The sequence below is a fragment of the Megachile rotundata genome, chromosome 12, assembly GCF_050947335.1.
Source record: "Megachile rotundata isolate GNS110a chromosome 12, iyMegRotu1, whole genome shotgun sequence".
NCBI classification, from domain to species: domain Eukaryota; kingdom Metazoa; phylum Arthropoda; class Insecta; order Hymenoptera; family Megachilidae; genus Megachile; species Megachile rotundata.
In genome coordinates, this window is record NC_134994.1 from 2,853,547 (window position 1) to 2,873,706 (window position 20,160).

Consider the following 20,160-nt stretch of genomic DNA (forward strand, 5'->3'; position numbering starts at 1 on the left):
TAGTCTTCTTATATCAGCATAGTTCAAATGTCCTAGTCTTTCATGCCATTTCACTAATTGTGTATCGAGTGGTACATGGTTAATTCTATTAGCAACGTGTTTAATTTCCTCCTCAACAATATATAGGCCATTCTTTTCCTTTCCTGTGAACATTATCTCACCGTTTTTGCGCATTACCTTCGCATAGCCATTCTCAAAAATTACTTTAAAACCATTTTTAATCATTTGTGGTATTGACAGCAAGTTATTTATAAATTTGGGTGCATACATTACCTCCTGTAGCAGTACTTCAATGGAGTTCCTCTTATCCCTTTTTACTGTCATTTGAACACTGCCCTTTCCTGAGGCTTCCACAGCTTCCTCGGTGCCTGTATAGATCTGCGTAGACATACTCCTTAGATATTTAAATTTATTTTTGTCATTTGTTATATGTATTGTTGCACCGCTGTCCAAAATCCATGTTGTTGCAGTTACATGATAATTATTTAACGCTGCTGCCATGGCATTATTTTTCCAGTGTGGGGTATGATTTCGTTTACTCGCTTCGCTGCTTGTTTTATGTGTATCGTTTGACCTGTTATGGGATTTAGAATAGCAATTTCTTGCGCTATGGCCATACCTGTTGCAATTATAACAATTTCCTTGAAATTCACGTGGCTTCTCCTGTGCATGCTTTGTCCTGTTGTTGTGTTTTGAGTATGTCGAAAAACCTTTATTTGTGTCCGTTGCCTTTAGTCCTGTTTCTTTGTTTTCTTCTTCGTCATTATTACTTCTTCGTATTTCCTCTTCCATTAATTTGACCTTCAATTCTTCCATTGTTGGTAGTACTTCCCTAGATTCTATTGCTACGCAAAAAGTTTCGTATTCTTTAGACAACGAATTTAATAACATTATCGGTATCACTTCATCTGGAAGTTGTATTCCGGCTTCATTTAATTTTTGTACCGCACAAGTAAATTCATTTACATAATCCGTCATAGATGTACCCGCGTCCTTTTTCATGCGATACAGTCGTTTAAATAATAAGCATTTCTTCATAGGCCCTTTGGAGGCGTAAATTTTCTTCAGCGTTTCCCACGCGTCAAAAGAAGTACTTACATTACTGAGGTGCGTGTATTGGTCAGTTTGAACACACAACATGATGAGGTCCAAAGCCTTACCGTCTCTAATGTCCCATGCTGCACTATTCTCTTGGGTTTTTACTATATCCCTCGTCACATATCCCCATAGATCATTGTATCGTAACAGAAACTTCATCTGAACCTTCCAGGACTCATAATTTCCGTTGTTCAGCTTCTCCACGTGTTGCACATTTAAGATATTGGCGGCCATCGTTCTCTTTTAATTATTAACCACGCACGTTTCCACAGAGTTATTTTTCCTATTCTATTTAATTATATCGGTTTCGCGCACTAGAACCGTTCTCTGGGCCCATAACCTGTTGTGTTTTAATGCGCTTTATTACGAGATTTCGATAACATACTCAGATTACGACCGATTCCTTTTGGTATTTCCGACGCTCTCCAGCACGCGGTCGCTTCGCACGCACGGACACATTTTGAACAAACGCGAATCGGTTCCGAACCGGCACGGACTCCTCCGAATCTTCCCGAACGCACACGAGGCATGCAGTTGCATTCCTTACAGTTATTGCAACATATCATTACGTAATGAAGGATAATCAAAACGATGTCTATTTTATACGTTACAAAAATATTTGGACACTACAAAAATCCACATTATGTACATACATTTTACTTAAGATTAAATAAAAATTCAGTATTTTGTTGGATATCCCTTATGATGAATAACTTGTCTTAAACGCTTAGCCATGTTTGAAATGATTTTTTCTAAATATTCAGTAGTAATATTGTTCCATTCTTCTTGTAGTCGAATTTTTAATTCATTTTTTTGAGTGTATTGCAGTTTTCCTAATTCTTCGTTCTAATTCGTCCTACAAATTCTCGATGGGGTTAAGGTCTGGAGACTGGGGAGGTGGATGCGGCACTTTTGGACAATTATATAATGAGTACTCCTGCACAATTCGCAATTTGTGTTTAGGGTCATTGTCTTGATAAAAATTAAAACGATTGCGGATTCCCATTTTCTCAGCGCTTTTTAATAAATTGTTCTTCAGAATCTCTAAATATTTATTTTTATTTAGGATTTCGTCAATAAACACTAATTCACCAACTCCAACACTTAATATGCAGCCCCACACCCTGCCCCGTGCTTTACAGTTGGTCTTAGATTTTTTGGTTTCCATTCTTCATTGATTTTCCTCCACATTATACGCCTTCCATCTGAACCAAACACATTATATTTACTCTCATCAGCAAAAATTACGTTTAGCCACCATTCTTTTTCCTTTGATAGATATTCTTTTGCAAAGTTTAATCGCTTCTTTCTGTTTATCTTATTTACGTATGGCTTTCTTCGTGCAACTCGGCCATTGTAACCACTTTCTTTAAGTGCCCGTCGAATAGTTTGTGGGTTTGCACTTTTTCCAGTTTCCTGGGATAATTCCGACGTTAATTGCGGTGCACTTAATCGTGGATTTTCCTTAATTTTCCTTACAATAATTCTTCTGTCTCTGGAATCGAGAAGGCGTGGACGTCCTTTTTGAGATTTCAATTCAATCCGATCTTCTTTTTTATATCGTGTAAAAATATCCGCTACAGTACTTTTCTTCATATCCAATAAATTTGCTATTTGACGATAGCTTTTGCCTTTTTCGTAATTAATATTACGAGTTGCCGTTTATCGAAACTTGTGTTTCTTCCTCTTCGTGGCATTTTGAATATTTAATGTCTATTGCTCAATTTCCTTAGCTAGACTGACTTAGACTAACGTAGGGCAGTAACGCCACTGTTATGTTTACATTTTAGGCGTATACCACGGATTAGATCGCTTTTTAGAAATAATCGTTTATTGTGTCCGAATATTTTTGTAACGCGTAAAGTAGGCATCGTTTGGTTTATCCTTCAATGTGTAATAACATGTGGCAGTTACAAAATAATTTGTTATGTTTCTGTTGCCTATAATAAATAAGTTAATATGGTAAAGAAATAGGGAATAAATATTTTAACAATTGAGGAAGATATAAAGCATTAAACATAAATTATTATAGTGTCCGAATATTAAAGTGAGTAACTGTATATGTGTTTAGTTTGTAAGTGCGGGATGTGGAGCTGCGGGGCGACGTCGACCTCCTCGACGACGGCTAGCCGTCCTCCAAATTTTAGGGACATGATCGTCCTGGGGTAGGGATCCGGAGATCTACAGGGTCCGTTCAAAAAGTATCGGGACTGGTTCGCTGTAGCTTCAACAGAGTTGGTGTATGAGGATCCAACCCGTCGGCTCGTTAAAGGGGTCCCTCACCACTCAGGTGCACTTTAGTTCAGTCACCTGTGGGCATGCGTTGAGACAGGAAGTGGATTTTTGTGACTTGTGATTTTTTTTGGTGTCGTCGCGTCAGCATGGAGCGCACCGTCGAGCAACGCTACGCTGTAAAGTTTTGTTTTAAACTCGGGAAATCCGCGTCGGAGACCCTTGAACTCATGAAACAGGCTTATAAGGATGATGCCTTAAGCCGTACAAGAGTTTTTGAGTGGCACAAAATGTTTAAGGAAGGCCGGGAGCTCGTCGACGACGAGCACCGCGTCGGACGCCCGACGAGCGCTCGAACTGATGTTCAGGTGGCCAAAGTGAAAAAAATTTCGGATTCTGACAGGTGTTCAACCATAACCCTTATCAGTGAAGAGACCGGCCTTTCAGTCGGTACCGTCCACACCATTGTAACAGAGGATCTTGCGATGAGGAAAGTGTGCGCGAAGCTGGTGCCGAAAATCTTGAGCGAGGAACAAAAACTGTCGCGGGTGGAAATTTCGCAAGAAATTTTGGACTGCATCCAAAAAGATTATCATTTTTTCGATAATGTTATTACCGGCGATGAAACGTGGGTGTACCAGTACGACCCGGAAACAAAACGTCAAAGTTCAGAGTGGCACACGCAGGGGTCCCCGCGTCCGAAAAAAGCTCGGATGTCAAAATCCAAAATCATGCTGATTACTTTTTTCGGCCGACGTGGCATTGTTTACAAGGAGTTCGTGCCTACTGGAATGACCGTAAATGCTACATTTTACGTGCAAGTACTGACACGCCTGCGAAATCGCGTAACGCGCGTACGACCAGCCATTGCGAAGAACTGGACACTTCACCATGACAATACGCCGGCGCACGGTGCGATTGTTGTGCGGCAGCTGCTGACGAAATTTGGCGTGGCAACGTTACCTCACCCACCCTACAGCCCAGATCTGGCTCCACCTGATTTTTTCTTGTTTCCACGAATAAAAAGAGAGCTCAAAGGACATCGATTCGACTCCATCGAGGCGATTCAAGCGGCGACGACGAAGGCTCTCAACAGTATTTCGGAAACCGACTTTGAGAAGGCTTTTGACGAGTAGCAGAGGCGCCAAACTAAGTGTATCGATGCAGGAGGAATGTATTTTGAAAATTATTAAGAAATTGCAATGATACCTACAATAAATTTTGATTTTTGGAACCAGTCCCGTTACTTATTGAACGAACCCTGTACTTTGGGGCTGGGTCATGGCCGCAGGTGTCACGGGCGGGGGCCCGTGATTCACGCGGATGATCATTGCACGCGGCCGCGGGGTCAAGACGACAGCGGGCGTGATGACGTCGTCGGCTCGGAAATAGGGGGTTGGGATAATTCTTGAGGTGTGGGGGGCTTCTCCTCCCACACGAGTTGAGCACGGAAACGCGCAAACCGGCCGGCGGGTGATGGCGCCGCTTAGACGTCGGGTCCCATCACCCATCAACGCCGTAGAGGGTGGGCATCACCGAGGGGTTTTAGTGAGTAGGAATCTTACACTTTCACTTTTTTTTTATTATTTACATTACATTTACAATTGGCTCTGGTGAGTCAACCAGCAAATTTGATAATTAGTATATCGCATGCGTGTGAATAACACTCGGTAGTGTTACCACTCCCTATTCTTCATTATCTGTCAAGTAGGTCATGGGGTTTCGTCCTCTTCAGCCTTCTGATTTTGGGTTTGTTTTTTAAGTTTTTAGCCAATTTGCTAGGATGTGTTCTATACCAAGGGAATGGAAAAGGTCTAATATTTTACTTATACCTAAACATAATGGCAGGCAAGGGGTATCGGCCGGTGACTATTACCTCCTGCATGTTGAGGCTGTTAAATGAATGGTTCCTTTTTTAATAAAAATGAATATACCAATACACTCTTAAATACGACATCGTGACCGTACGACATATTCGCAACGCGAAATTCATTTGTTCTTTGCAAACGCGTCCGATCTTGCAGCGCTGCACACACACACACACACATACATACTCACGCGTAGCACACAAAATTACATATATATCAATAGAGGCTTTGCGAAAGGTTGATCAAAAATAGATTAGCATGGTGGTGCGAATATTATCACTTGTTGCCACCGGAGCAATCAGGGTACAGGCAGGGAAGATTCTGTTAGGATAACATAGGAATTATTGTCACGTTGGCTTAAACAGGGTATAGATTAAATAAATTCACTGTAGCGGCTTTTCTTGTCATAGATGGGACATTTGATAATGTTCAGTCTCATATACTCATGGATATTTTGGATAATATGGGTATTACTGAGAACACTGCTAAATTTATTTCTTCGTGGTTGTATGATAGGGAAGCAAACTTCATTGGAAGCAATAATTTAGAAAAAAATTTTGTAACACTAAAAATCAGCAATGGTGTTCCGCAAGAGGGTGTTTGAGAAACGGCGAATATGTTTTCGAACGCGCGCTTCCTCTCTCTCGCTCGTCGGCTCACGCGACAGCTCAGCCTCACGGCGAGAGTAATACGGGGGGGTGTAGAGGTAGCCTCCAACGATATATGTTGTATCGCGACATTTTCGTATGCTTGTCTTACCGTATTGTTCGAATCAGCTTCGATAATCAAACGGTGTATCTTGTTTCCGCTCGCGAGAGATTCGCGCATTTCAAAACGAACAGTAAAGTACTGCTTCGAGACTTCGTTTTTTAATTATTAATTAGTTAATTAGTTAAGATAAAGACCTTTAGTTTGTGTGTGTCGTATGGATTATATTTAATACTTCGACAACTGTACAGATCATTGTTTAAAATATACATTGTTCGTTCCGTCGGAAGTCCAGCAAAACTCTTGTGCATTTTTTTCTCCGGGACAGTCTCTAACTCTTTACGCGCTGTTCACTAAGAGCGATGTTGCCCTAACATTTGGTCCTTCGAGCCGGATCTTTCCGACGAACGGTGTTTGTGACAATCTCGCGAGTGCTGGATATAATTTTTCGAAGACTGCAATTATTCGTCAGTTCCGGCTATCTTCCCACAATCGAACTTCGTGGTTCTGAAAAGAAAAATGAATTCAGCATTTGGGAAATTTTCAAGCGCAGTGGGTAAGAAAAGATAAGTCATGCATCTTTTTCATTGCCAACGGTTGCAAAACGTTACACTACCGTTAGTAACAGACGCATTTGAACCGTCCTCCTCAGTGACCTTACCGTGGAGGCGAGCCGTACACAGTCGTCGACTCCATATTGTTGCCACCCATAACAAAGAGGTGACAACGGTCGACATAAGCGTGCAGCTGTCTCTGTCGCCCGCTATTCTTCTCTATCTGAAAACAAAAACGGAAAATAACGTTTTGCCAACCGTACTAGTTTCGAGACAAGTTCAAATTCAATACTAACGAAATGTTGACCTTCGTTCGACGATCTCCTACAAGAAAAAGATGAGTTAGTTGGTTGGATACAACGGTTTTGGAAGAACATATGTAAACTAGGAAAGGAAAAATTGACACGTGCAGTGTTGAACCAGCAGAAAACTCTCCTTGAGCGGTATTGGGATTCTTTTCTTTCCGGTCATCGACAGCTGATGCGATGTAAGGAGGCATCAAAATCGACCTACGTCCAACGCGACCATTTTTCGGAAGTAGAAAAGGCATACCTTAACGCAGCCGGAAAAATAGCGCAATTGGTAAAGGAACTCGCCAACGCGGGCGCCGCGGGGGGAGCTCCTAATCCTTTATCTATTTTATCCCAACCTCAACTGCCGAAAACACAACTCCCTACATTTGCAGGCAACCCCTTGGAATGGGAGAGTTTTCGGGATTTGTTTAAGAGTACACGATGTTCCGCATCTGTCCGATATCAAGAAGCTCCTGTACTTGAAGTCCAATTTATCCGGCGAGACGTTGGAAGTAATTCAGAACACTCCCATTAGGGAAGCGTGGTACCAAGGAGCATGGGAGGATCTCGAGGTCCGATACGACAACATCAGACTGCTGTCGTTCGCGCATCATCGTGCCCTGCTGGCATGCCTTGCAGCTCAACGTGAGTCGACCACGGAACTAAAGCGCCGGCTTGATACCTTCAGGCAAACCATTAGAGCGTACTCGGCGTTAAAAAAGCCTGTAACTGTGTGGGATGAGTGGTTCATGTACATACTTACTCAGCCAAAAACTCGACAGAACCACGCACCTTGCTTGGGAGACGTCCCTCGCCAAAAGTCGAGAAATTCCAACTTTCCAACAACTGGCAGATTTTCTCGAAAACAGGATTCAGACGTTGGATGTTTAACATTTTTTGCAAAACAAAAAAGTGGACCAAAAAACGGTTTTATACCTTATAAACTGTGCATTATCCAACGCCTACCGGATTCACACAAAATATTTTGAAACTTCAATTAGATTTAAAAAATTTGTAATGGATCTTGCAATAACATGGATTAGTGGAAATGAAGAGGAGCAAGAATCAAGGCCTGCTACTGAATGTAGTCAAAGATCGCCGAGGTATGATCCACCGGACAGAATTACCGCGAACATGAGGAAACATAGCATAACGCGTATTTGTGGCAGTGGTAGAATTTAAAATCCGCGAAGAGCTTGTAAAGTCTGCACTTCTGCAAAGAAAAGAAGTTCAACCGCATATATGTGTTCTTCGTGTAATATTCCTCTGCATGTAGGAAAATGTTTCGAAATTTATCTCACGAAAAAAGAATATGGATCCTAAGGGTTAAATTTTTTGAGAAAAATGTTTAAATAATAATTTAAAAATGTAAGATTATGTAATAAAAATGGTGTAACAGTTACGTCAATGCCTTTTTTAATAATAATTATATTGCAACTACTTATGTTACGACCGATTGCATAAATACCACCATTGGAGCGCAGTAGGACTTGCGTGAATCTCGCCGGCGGCAGCGCAACGGTGATTTGAGAACTGTGCGGCCAGCAAAGTGTTAGGAAAAACGATGGTGGAACGCGTTTGTGTGTAGATTATAGATTGCTTAATAAGAAAATTTGCGAAGATGGTTATCCTTTACCGCTTATAGAAGACCAAATAGATCGTCTACAGGGTGCTACGATATTTAGTACTCTTGATTTAAAAGATGGTTTCTTTCATGTTCTAATAGAAGAAAATAGCCGTAAATACACTACGTGGATAGTACCTGACGGACATTATGAATTTTTAAGAACACCCTTCGGTCTTTGTTCGAGATCCGATAAAGACAAGTATCGTTTTAACATATATAGATGATTTGATAATTCCTGCGAATGACGTAAATGAAGCCGTATCGAGATTACGGAAAATTTTGTGTATTGCAAGTGATTATGGTCTACGTATAAGTTGGAAAAAAAGTAATTTTCTTTGGCGTAAAGTAGAATATTTAGGTCATGTAATTGAGGATAGGCACGTTTGTCCGTCAAAGCGCAAAATATTATTGGGTTGTTCGATAATTAACGTCGTTTTTTTTCGTATTTTTAAATGCAAATTTATTTATATTAACAACTAACATTAATCGGTGATATATTGACCATTTTGTTGGATGACCTTTTGCCATCTTTCAGTAAGTTGAAAAATTTCACGTTCGAAGAAGCCTTGGTTTTTGGAAGCAAAATACTGGTCCAACTCATTTTTAACAGCCTGATCGGAATTGAAAGTTTTACCATTCAAATGATTTTGAAGGGAGCGAAACCAATGGTAATCTGATGGTGCTAAGTCAGGGCTATAGGGTGGATGTGGCATCAGTTCCCAATTGAGCTCTGTTAATTTTTGCCGGGTTATTATCAAAGAGGTGTGGGACCTGGCGTTATCATAATGAAACATCACGCCTTTGCGATTGGCCAGTTCAGGGCGTTTTTTCTTGATTTCTTCGTTCAATTTCGATAATTGATGACAGTAGATATTCCAATCAATAGTTTGGTTTCTTGGAAGCAGCTCAAAGTAAACTATACCTTTGCAATCCCACCACACAGAAAGCATAATTTTCTTTTGGTGAATATTGGCTTTGGATGTTGATTGCGGGGGCTCATTTCGCTTGGTCCATGATCGTTTTCGGACAACGTTATCGTAAACAATCCATTTTTCATCACCCGTTATGATTCTTTTTAGAAATGGGTCGTTTCGGTTACGATTCAACAAAGAATCGCATATGAGGTGTGACACAAAAGTAACGAGACTAGGTCTGTAGCTTGAAAAAACAATGGAATTGGTAGCAATTGTTTTTTGTGGCATCATCCCACATACCTCCTCTATCCATGTTGCCAATTTCGATTGAATCGGTCATACCATTTGGAAGTATTGCGTTATTTAGTGAACACGTGCAACTGTATTCTGCCGGAAAAATGTCTAACGTAAAAGTCGAACAGCATATAAACATCAAGTTTTTTGTAAAATTTGTTGAAATCTTTTGTAACATGTGATGAGACTTGGATTTTTACCTATGACCTAGAATGTAAGCGCCAGTCAATGGAGTGGAAGTCTCCAGGATCCCCAAAACCCACAAAAGCACGCATGTCAAAATCAAAATTCGACATTAATGGAATTGTAATGATTGAGTGGTTTCCCAATGGTCAGATTGTTAACTAACACTATTACATCGAAATACTAAAAAGACTTCATGAAAAAATTAGGAAAGAAAGGCCACAGTTGTGAAGCGATGGATGGCTGTTGCACCAGGACAATGCACCCGCTCACACGGCACTGTCTGCCAAGTAGTTTCTGACCAGTAAAAATATTACTGTGATGAGACATCCTCCTTATTCATCTGATTTGGCTCCATGAGACTTTTCTTTATTTCCTAAAGTTAAATTTTGCTTAATGGGAACCCATTTCACCTCAGTTAAAGAGGTTCAGGCAGAAACGGAGAATCTCCTAAAAGGACTTTCAACAATCTCGTTCCAGAATTGTTACCAGCAATGGCAGCACCAAATGCAAAAGTGTGTGAATGCTGAAGGGGACTATTTTGAAGGTGATAATGTTACGGAGAACTGATTCTGCAGGTACAATGATTTATTGGACTAGTCTCGTTACTTTTGTGTCACACCTCGTATGTTAATGCGTTTGGTGAGGTGGATTTCCTTTAATTCATGAGGCACCCAAATATCATACGTCGGTTAGTTTCGATTAACGCCTTTATTTTGTCGTCATCAGTAGTGGTTGGACGACCAGTACGTAGTGCATCTTGCACACTAAAATTTCCGGAACGAAAACGAGCAAACCAACGCTGACACTGGCGTACAGTAAGGCAGTCCTCACCATAAACTGCACATAATTTTTTTCGAGCCTGCACCGCATCTTTGCCCTTTTTGAAGTAAAATAATAAAATGTGCCGATAATGCTCTCTCTGATCGTCCATCTTCAACTTACTTTTTAACAAACTTGTTCTTCACTAATGGCGCTCAATTTTTGACAAAAAGATAGTCTAAAGTCTAATCTTTAAAATAGTGAATAATAATAAGGGCCATGCAATCACCACTACTCGAAATATGCAGTTCACCTTATCTATGGGAAAAAACGATATTAATTATCGAACAACCCAATAGCTGTTACAAATTTTCCTCTTGTTAAAAGTACTAAAGATGTATACAAAGTTTTTTAGGATTAACTGGTTATTTTCGAAAATTTATTCCGCAATACTCAACAATAGCTTAACCTTTGTCAGACTTGTTGAAAAAAGATGCAAAATTTGAATTAAATGAAAAAGAGTTGTTTGCATTTCAACAATTAAAAGTAGCGTTAGTTAATGAACCAGTTTTGAAGTTGTGTCGTATAGGTGCAGAAACAGAGTTGTATACGGATGCATCGAACGTTGGACTTGGTGCTATTTTGTTGCAAAAAAATGATGTTGATCAACATTACTTACCAATATATTACGCGAGCTGGAAAACGTCGGAAGCAGAATCGCGATACATTAGCTACGAATTAGAAATATTAGCCATAATTAAAGCGTTAAATAGATTTAGAGTTTATCTTTTAGGGATACCTTTTAGGATAAGTTACTAATTGCCGTGCGTTTACTCTTACTATGAAGAAGAAAGATTTGTGTGTACGAGTTGCAAAATGGGCATTATTGTTAGAAGAGTTTAATTATACTATTGAGCATCGCCCGGAGTGTAGTATGAGGTACGTTGATGCGTTGAGTAGAAACCCTGTTCCGGTGTGTATGATTATTAATGAGTGTGAAACAAGTGTGTTGATGAGACTGCGAAAAGTGCAACGTGAAATAAGACGTTTATACATTTAGCGCGTTACCATTGCGCGTTCCTCGGAAGAAATAACGCAGATACAGTAGCGGACAAAAGTTTAAGACGATCATTTGCAAACCGAATTGCAAACATATTATACGCATATTGTTCTTCTGTTCAGCTTGTCTCTTTCGAATAACATAGCTTTATGTTTGGCCTTAGTAATCACAGATCGTCAATTGTTAAATGCAAACAATTTAGGAGTTATAACAGTTAGTTGTCGCTTAGCACCTGTAAACAGTGGACATTAGTTTAAGGCGATCTGTGTAAGACGTGAGTATGCATACAGTTTTCGAACATTTTGCTTCTGGAATGTCAAAATCATTGTTTAGTGTGCCTTTTATTGTTTAAAATTCATTTAGGTGCGAACAGATTATAGGTAAATCATAGAATTTACTTGAAAATGAAAGGGAGCTAATCGTAAGGCTGCGAAAGCAAAATAAAACCTTCACCGAAATAGCCAATGTAGTGAATCGGTCAGAAACGGCTTGTAAACAAGCATGGTACAAATTTTTAAAGACAGGTATATTTTGCGATGAACCGAAAAACGGAAGACCACGAAAAACAACGCCGAAAATGGATCGTCGGATTCATCGGGTATGTGAAAAGGATCGTTTTCGCAGTGCAAATGATATTGCTGCAGAAATAAACCATGAAAACGATACACAAATTAGTGCTAGAACTGTTAGAAGAAAATTAGAAGATTTTAACTTACGAGGGCGAAAACCCCAAAAGAAACCATTGCTGAGTTCTAAGAATCGAAAAAAGCGACTTGAATTTGCTAAAGCCCATAAGCATTGGACAAGTGAAGATTGGCAAAAAGTATTATTTTCAGACGAATCGAAATTCAATCGCGTCTGTTCTGACGGGATACGGTACGTTGGACGTCGAATTGGCGAAAGTTTAAAACCACAATGCGTTTTAACCCTTTCGCTTCGAGCGCCGGATATATCCGGCATCCGCATGATGTGTATACAAGTACCATCTGTGGTCAATGACAAATTCTTCGTTATCGGCAGAACACTACTAATTTCTAAATATTAGTATACTAACTAATTTGTGTTACATTATTAATAATATTAAACGCTCAATTTTAAAGTCTTGTAAATATGTAAATAGCTAAGAATTTGTCAACTGTAATTAGTCTAAAGTAACTCTTTAAGTAAGTAAGTCTTTAAAGTAACTAATATAATTTTGTTTAACTGTTTTCATATTAAAATGTGAGGAATACATGCTATATTAAAGCAACAATTATTTTATTAAGCATAGTAATTATTTAAGACTTGAAAAATGTATACACAAAAACCACGCGCACTGTGCACATTTCTGGCGCGTGCTTCCGTACGGTGACGACACTTCGGCGGACCGGACTGCCGAAGCGAAAGGGTTAAAAACTCTTAAACATGGTGGTGGAAGCGTTATGGTGCGGGCGTGTTTCTCTCGAAGCGGCCCTGGTCCGATATGTCGTATCAATGGAATTATGGACCGCTTTCAGTACACGTGTAACGTCCCTAAAACCTAAGTTTAGTTAGTTACAAGCGCTAAAAGGTAAAGAGCGGCTTTTACCCCTAACGACTCGATTTTGCAAGTAAAGATTGTGGGATTCGTGTGGTGTGCGGTTAAGGAGTGAGATCCACAGGTCAAAATCTTTCAACAATTAGATTTATTCAGTAAATGATAAGAAATGAAACTAACAAATAATAATAACAACAAATAAAGAAAAATATATAGATTATGAATGATTAATTAGAATAGAGAAACTAAATAGATCTTGATATAATAATAATAATAGAAATAATAGAATTTAACAAATTAAACAATATGTAATAGATAATCTTGAATTTACGATATAAAACTCGCTGGTTAATACTTTATATTGGACCGTATCTAATTCTGATCTCTGAAAAAGTTAACTTCGCTTTTATACGTATTCGATTCTCGTGTTCGAAACTATCGCAATGACACAATTTATCTCAATTTGTACGATCGATTTGTATAAATGTTCTTGGACGATATTAATTAATATTAGCGCTTTATAATCTACCGCTGCGAGGAATTTGACCTAAGTGAGATTCTCTAAACGCACCTAAATACGCTTTCGCAAAAATTAGACAGATTTATCTACTATCTAACGCGGTGTAATCGATTACGGAAATGACGCTAAGTGAGAACAGTATTCTTTTATTAATTCAAATGACCAAAATTTATCTGAATCTGAGGAACTACTCTTCGGAACAATTGCTCTTATGATTTGACTCGACAACTAAATGGTTCATGACCCTTTTAGCCAAAACGAGTACTGACAACCGAAACCAGATCGCTTAATTGGGGAGCTCTGCGTTAGCCAGCTACTAAAACGACCCAACGATACCAGAATCAGGTGAACAATATAAGTTCAACAGGGTAGCAAATCAATTGACTCTAATTGTAAAATAGTAATTGCTGAACTGCCACCCAAAAGACACGGGTTTCAGAGACCAAGCCGCTCAAATGGGGAGCCTGTTATTCGCTGGCTACTAAACTACCCAGAGCGAGCTCCGAGAATGTGATGGCGCGTTAGCAATTCGACCCAAAATCAAATATGAGTAGCTGAGAGCTATCGTTTCGATATCTTAGCCTTTTTTGGTGCTAAGTATAGCTTTCTCCCGAAGGAGTTTCAGATACGAGATCGTTTGAATGGGGAGCTCTACGTTAACCAGCTACTAAAATGACCCATGACCAAGTATCCAAATGGCGTATACTCGCTTGACCAATCAAGTATCAAGATTCGTTGCGGCTCTTGACAGCGAAAATTGTTCTGAGTTCTTATTCTTATCAGAGAGAGTTGTGACTAGCTCGACTTCGAAAACTGTTCTGATTTTAGACGGGTTTCGCTCGCCCTTTTATACTCGCAGGTTCGCCGAATTCCTGGAATTTCTATGACGTCAGTATATCTAAATTTTCATATAAATTCGTTATTATACATTAATTATAAATTTTAACGGTTTAATTATATTTTAAATGTTGTTCTCTAATTTCTGACTAACAGTTCGGTATTAAAATAATAGTATAACGGTGTTTTAGCGAAAAATACATTTTCTGTCCTTTTCTAATCAACTGCGTACGAATTCTACGTGAGCCGAATCTATTCCGATTTACAGCTTTTTAATTGAAGAAAATAATTGTGGTTCCGGCCATGAATAGTTTATTACTGGTTGATTTTACGTATATAAATTGATTTAGTTAATTAATTAATTTAATATCTGATAATGCCGTAAATAGAAATAGTAGCTCCATCCTTTTCTAGGATTAGCGCTAATCTCAAGGATTTCGGGCGAGTATCGCGGCACGTAGGCACATCATAGCGTAACGGAAATTTCTCATACAAACTATTTATTAGAGAAATAAAATAAAATAATACATCATCTTGTTCTAATCGTTCTAACTTAATATTCAATTACTTTTATGGAAGATATTACCTACTCTAAATCAAAATCGTAAGTTAATTAATATAAATGAAAATATATATATATATACGAGGTGTGACACAAAAGTAACGAGACTGGTCCAATAAATCATTGTACCTGTAGAATCAGTTCTCCGTGACATTATCACCTTCGAAGTAGTCCCCTTCAGCATTCACACACTTTTGTATTTGGTGCTGACATTGCTGGTAACAATTCTGGAACGAGATTGTTGGAAGTCCTTTTAGGAGATTCTCCGTTTCTGCCTGAACCTCTTTAACTGAGGTGAAATGGGTTCCCATTAAGCAAAATTTAACTTTAGGAAATAAAGAAAAGTCTCATGGAGCCAAATCAGATGAATAAGGAGGATGCCCCATCACATTAACATTTTTACTGGTCAGAAACTACTTGGCAGACAGTGCCGTGTGAGCAGGTGCATTGTCCTGGTGCAACAGCCATCCATCGCTTTACAACTGTGGCCTTTCTTTCCTAATTTTTTCATGAAGTCTTTATAGTATTTCGATGTAATAGTGTTAGTTAACAATCTGACCATTGGGAAACCACTCAATCATTACAATTCCATTAATGTCGAATTTTGATTTTGACATGCGTGCTTTTTTGGGTTTTGGGGATCCTGAAGATTTCCACTGCATCGACTGACACTTACTTTGTGGGTCATAGGTAAAACTCCATGTCTCATCACATGTTACAACAAATTTCAACAAATTTTATAAGAAACTTGATGTTTATTCGCTGTTCGGTTTTTACGTTAGACATTTTTCCGGCAAAATGCAGTTGCACGTGTTCACTAAATAACGCAATACTTCCAAATGGTATGACCGATTCAATCGAAATTTGCAACATGGATAAAGGAGGTATGTGGGATGATGCCACAAAAACAATTGCTGTCAATTCCATTGTTTTTTCAAGTTACAGACCTAGTCTCGTTACTTTTGTGTCACACCTCGTATATATTGATTACCGACTGTCGAATTTGATAGATATGGTAATAGATACCTAATGTACTGTCGATAATTGGCAATTACGGTCGATAATTGACTATTCTAATCGATGGATAGAATCGATTGTCGCGATGATTCCGGTAGAAAGAAAAAAGGTTTCCCCAAGGACGTTACACATGTTCGATATGTGCACCATTCTCGGGACCGAACTGGTGCAGATATCGTACAGTTCCTACATTTCGAGCGAAGGAGACTGAACGTAAACAAACAGTGACCTACCAGAAGGACACTCCGAAGGCAAGAATAAAACTTTTTTATTTTTTATTTTTTTTTTTTTAACTTTTTCCATCATATTTGTGACACTTTTCTCATTAAAATGAGACCAAACACGACGTACTTCGAGCCATATTTACTTGTAATTTCAAATGTTACGCGTACATCGATGACTTTACTCTAATAAGATATTGCAAGTAAATATAACTCGAATTACGTCGTGTTTGGTCTCATTTTAATCAGGAAAATGTTACGAACATGATAGAGAAAGTTTTATAAAAATTTGATAAAAAATAAAAAAGTTAGCAACGTATTAGGATTGTGAACAATTGAATAGACTTTTGATGTTTGCCGACTGCCACGATCGTAGCGTCTCTTTCTTTTTGACTCGCTATCCTCTTCGACGTGAAAAACTTTCATCGTCAATTAAACCAGTAAATATAGCCCAAATTATGTCGTGTTTGGTCTCATTTTAATCAGAAAAATGTAAAGAATCTATTGGTAAAAGTTGGTTCTCGAAAAAATCAAAAATAAAAAATTTTTATATTTGCATATGTATTGCTTCACGGATATACCGGACCCCGGATCATGTTACATTTCTCGGCGTCTGAAGGGGTCTTCCCCCCAGCGGTGGGGATAACTTTGGTGCACATATCGTACAGATCATTTGTGCACATATCGAATATTTACTGTATATTGTTTTCTCACTCTGATGCATAGCGATTCTGTCGTTCATTAATTGAATTCTATATTGATCCGTAATAAGCCACTCGCCCGGATCTGGCCAGTTGCTTGTTACGAATCCGGTATATTTTTCCATTCATGAAATTTTACTAACTATTAAAAAGGGAACATAGCATGCTATGTTCTGTCCTTGTCTAAAGAATAGCATCGCCGCGCGACCGATTACTTTATAGTATACCGCTACACCCAACCCCCTGTTTTTTCTACGCCGTCACCGTCCTCGCGCTCAGGAACAAAGGCAAGCCGAAAATATACCTGATTCGTAACAAGCAACTCGCCAGACCCGAGCGAGTTGCTTATTACGAATCAGTACTGTAATCTCGGGACATATTTGCTAATAAGATATTGCAAGTAAATATAACTCAAATTATGTCGTGTTTGATCTCATTTTAGTCAGGAAAATGTCACGAATATGATGGAGAAAGTTATATAAAAAAATGGATGAAAAATAAAAAAATTAGCAATGCTCAAGTATTGCAAACAATCGAACAGACTTTTGATCTTTGCCGACTGCCACGATTGTAGCGTCTCTTTCTTTTTGACTCGCTATCCTTTTCGATGTGAGAAATTTTTATCACACTTTTAATTAAACCAGTAAATATAGTCCAAATTATGTCGTGTTTGGTCTTCTTTTAATCAGAAAAAATAATTTTAAGAAAAAAAATACGCCGACTTCGAAATGCACTAAAAAGTATAAAATAATTTCTATTTCCTAATGAAGTAATTTCTATTTCATTCAATCATACAATTACATAACAGATATGAATGAAACCTATTTACTCGTTAGGTAGTATATTAAATACATTTCAACCTTTTCGGAGGCGGCGCATAATTAAAAATACATGGTGTGTTCCGAAAGTAATGCGAACGAAGTTCCTACGCTGCTCCTTTTGATCGGAGGGGGATCGCACCACTTGTGCTGGATGGGGGGGGGGGGGCTAAGCTTTCCAACGAACCCGGTCCCAGGGCTCTCCGAGCCGTGAAAGGGACAGGACATGAATTTTTGTGAACCCCTGTTTGGTGACCATGTCACGGAAAAAGTGAAGTCGACGATCGGAACAACGATACGCGATAAAGCTTTTGTGCTAAACTAAACAAATCTCTTGAGGAGACAAATGAAATGATTCGTGAGGCTTATGGGGACTCTGTTTTGTCGTACTCACAAGTTTCGAGGTGGTTAAAGGCCTTTAAGGAAGGGCGGGAGGAGGTTCACGACGACCAACGCTCCGGGCGGCCACCAACCAGCAAAACAGTTCGTCAAACAGTCCATAAAGAATTTCTTCTTGAAGAACAGATAGTTAATACCGCCTACTAAGTGAATATGCTGGAAAGACTGCGAAAAAGGGTCGTCAGGACGAGAAAACACATCTCCTGTACCTGGATACTGCATGACGACAACGCGCTTTGCCACAACGCGCTGCGAGTACGTGAGTTTCTGACCCAAAACCAGATGTTGACGCTGCCCCAACTCCCTATAGTCCAATAAATTCCTTTAAAAAAAATCATTCGCATTACTTTCGGAACACACCATATACCTCAGTAAACGTTGCTGCCAATAACCAGTTGATTGTGGTATGATGTATTGGAAATTAATAAATCCTGAGAAGGAATACGAACCATTATTTTTTGGTAATGGTACCAATGGGGTGTCAGACTCTACAAGATGCGAAAGGCTTTGTTCCGATCGCACCACCCACCTAGGAAAAAACCGGCGAACATGCATAGAAAAAAAAATAAGGGACACTCTTTCAGGGACAAGTACAAACTAATTACATCATGATTGAGGGTGCTTTATCCATTTGTTCTTTGTTAACTTTCTTTGCAAAAATTTACTGCGCATGTGTATCTCTTACGGTTTAGGACTGCGCAAGGGTCAAAGTATCCCTAAAATAATAGCAGATCTTGCGCAACAAATTTTCTAACAAATCAAATTGATGCATTTTTAGAACGATACGGAGACTGTGCTAAGCAATGGGAATAATACACCAACGTCAACGTGAACTCATCTTGCTGCATAAGTCGCGTGTCAAAGCGGCAAAGCTTAGTTAGTGTTTTGGTACAGTGCAATGTAATTGCCCTTTCTTGTCCTTTCCGTGCATAGCACGGGGCGTTCCATTAATATTAATAACAATAGTTTTCGGCTAATATCACGAAAACTAAAGTTTTCCGTTAATTATGTATAAGGAAAAACTCGTTCAGAATCATGCCACTAATAACATATTAGAAGGACATAAAAATCGTTCGAAGCTGATTTTAAAAGTTAACAACAATTTTTCGCTAATATCTCGAAAACTAAAGCTTTCCGAGAAATTTGTATATGAACAAAATTGTTCAGAATCATGTCCGTAATAAGATATTAAAAGCGCACTAAAATCGAGAGAAGTTTATTTCAAAAGTTGCCGGTTGTTTTGCAATAACAGTGCTTTGCAATTAAAAAATGAAGAATTTTTGTGTAATGGTACCAATGGGGAGTCAGAACCTACCAGATGCAAAAGATTTCGTTCCGATCGATCCACCCAGCTAGGCGTAATCGGCGAACATACAAAGAAAAAAAAAAATCGAAAAAAAAGATCGAATTGAGTAACCTCCTCCTTTTTCGAAGTCGGTTAAAAATATTGGTTGAGGCTCCATTTTCAAGTTATTAGCAAAAACACTGACCAATGAGAGCGCGCATAGACCGGTCGCTGGATTTACGTGCGCTGGAAAATACGCTTCTTCGAATTTGGAACCAAGTTCCCCAAGCCATAATACGGCGATGCATTAATATGCGCGAACGTTTGCAAGATGTAATTAACAACCGTGGTGGTAATACTCGATATTAAATTTACAAGTCCTCGAGTTTTTATTGAAAAAACAAAATTACACTCACCCGCGCAGACATTGCTGCAGGCGCACATACCTGCGCGCTCCCACGTTCATGTACCTACATATACACGGCACACAATCGCACGAACTCACGCACACAAGAGGAAGCGTAAATCCGACCTTCTCAGACCAAAGCATTCTTTAAAAATTCAGCAAAAGTACCGGTAAATGCAGAGACACAAACTTTTTTACCGAACAAACGGATTAGTCGCGGATAGGAACAATAATGACGTTTCCTTAACACTTTTCGTTCAAATTTCAAAGTTTGATACATCTTTT

At 39.0% G+C, this 20,160-nt stretch overlaps 1 protein-coding gene across 1 annotated transcript in view; it reads right to left on the reverse strand.

The window, feature by feature from the left end:
- Positions 1-5,917: 5,917 nt before the first annotated feature.
- The window catches only part of LOC105662952 (uncharacterized), a 53,442-nt gene continuing 39,199 nt past the window's right edge, over positions 5,918-20,160 (reverse strand). Inside the window, exons 4-5 of the transcript XR_013040049.1 lie at positions 6,523-6,683; positions 5,918-6,413 (exon numbers count right to left, since the gene is read on the reverse strand). The gene's annotated coding sequence lies outside the window, so the exon portion shown is untranslated. The remainder of the gene's footprint in view (positions 6,414-6,522; positions 6,684-20,160) is intronic.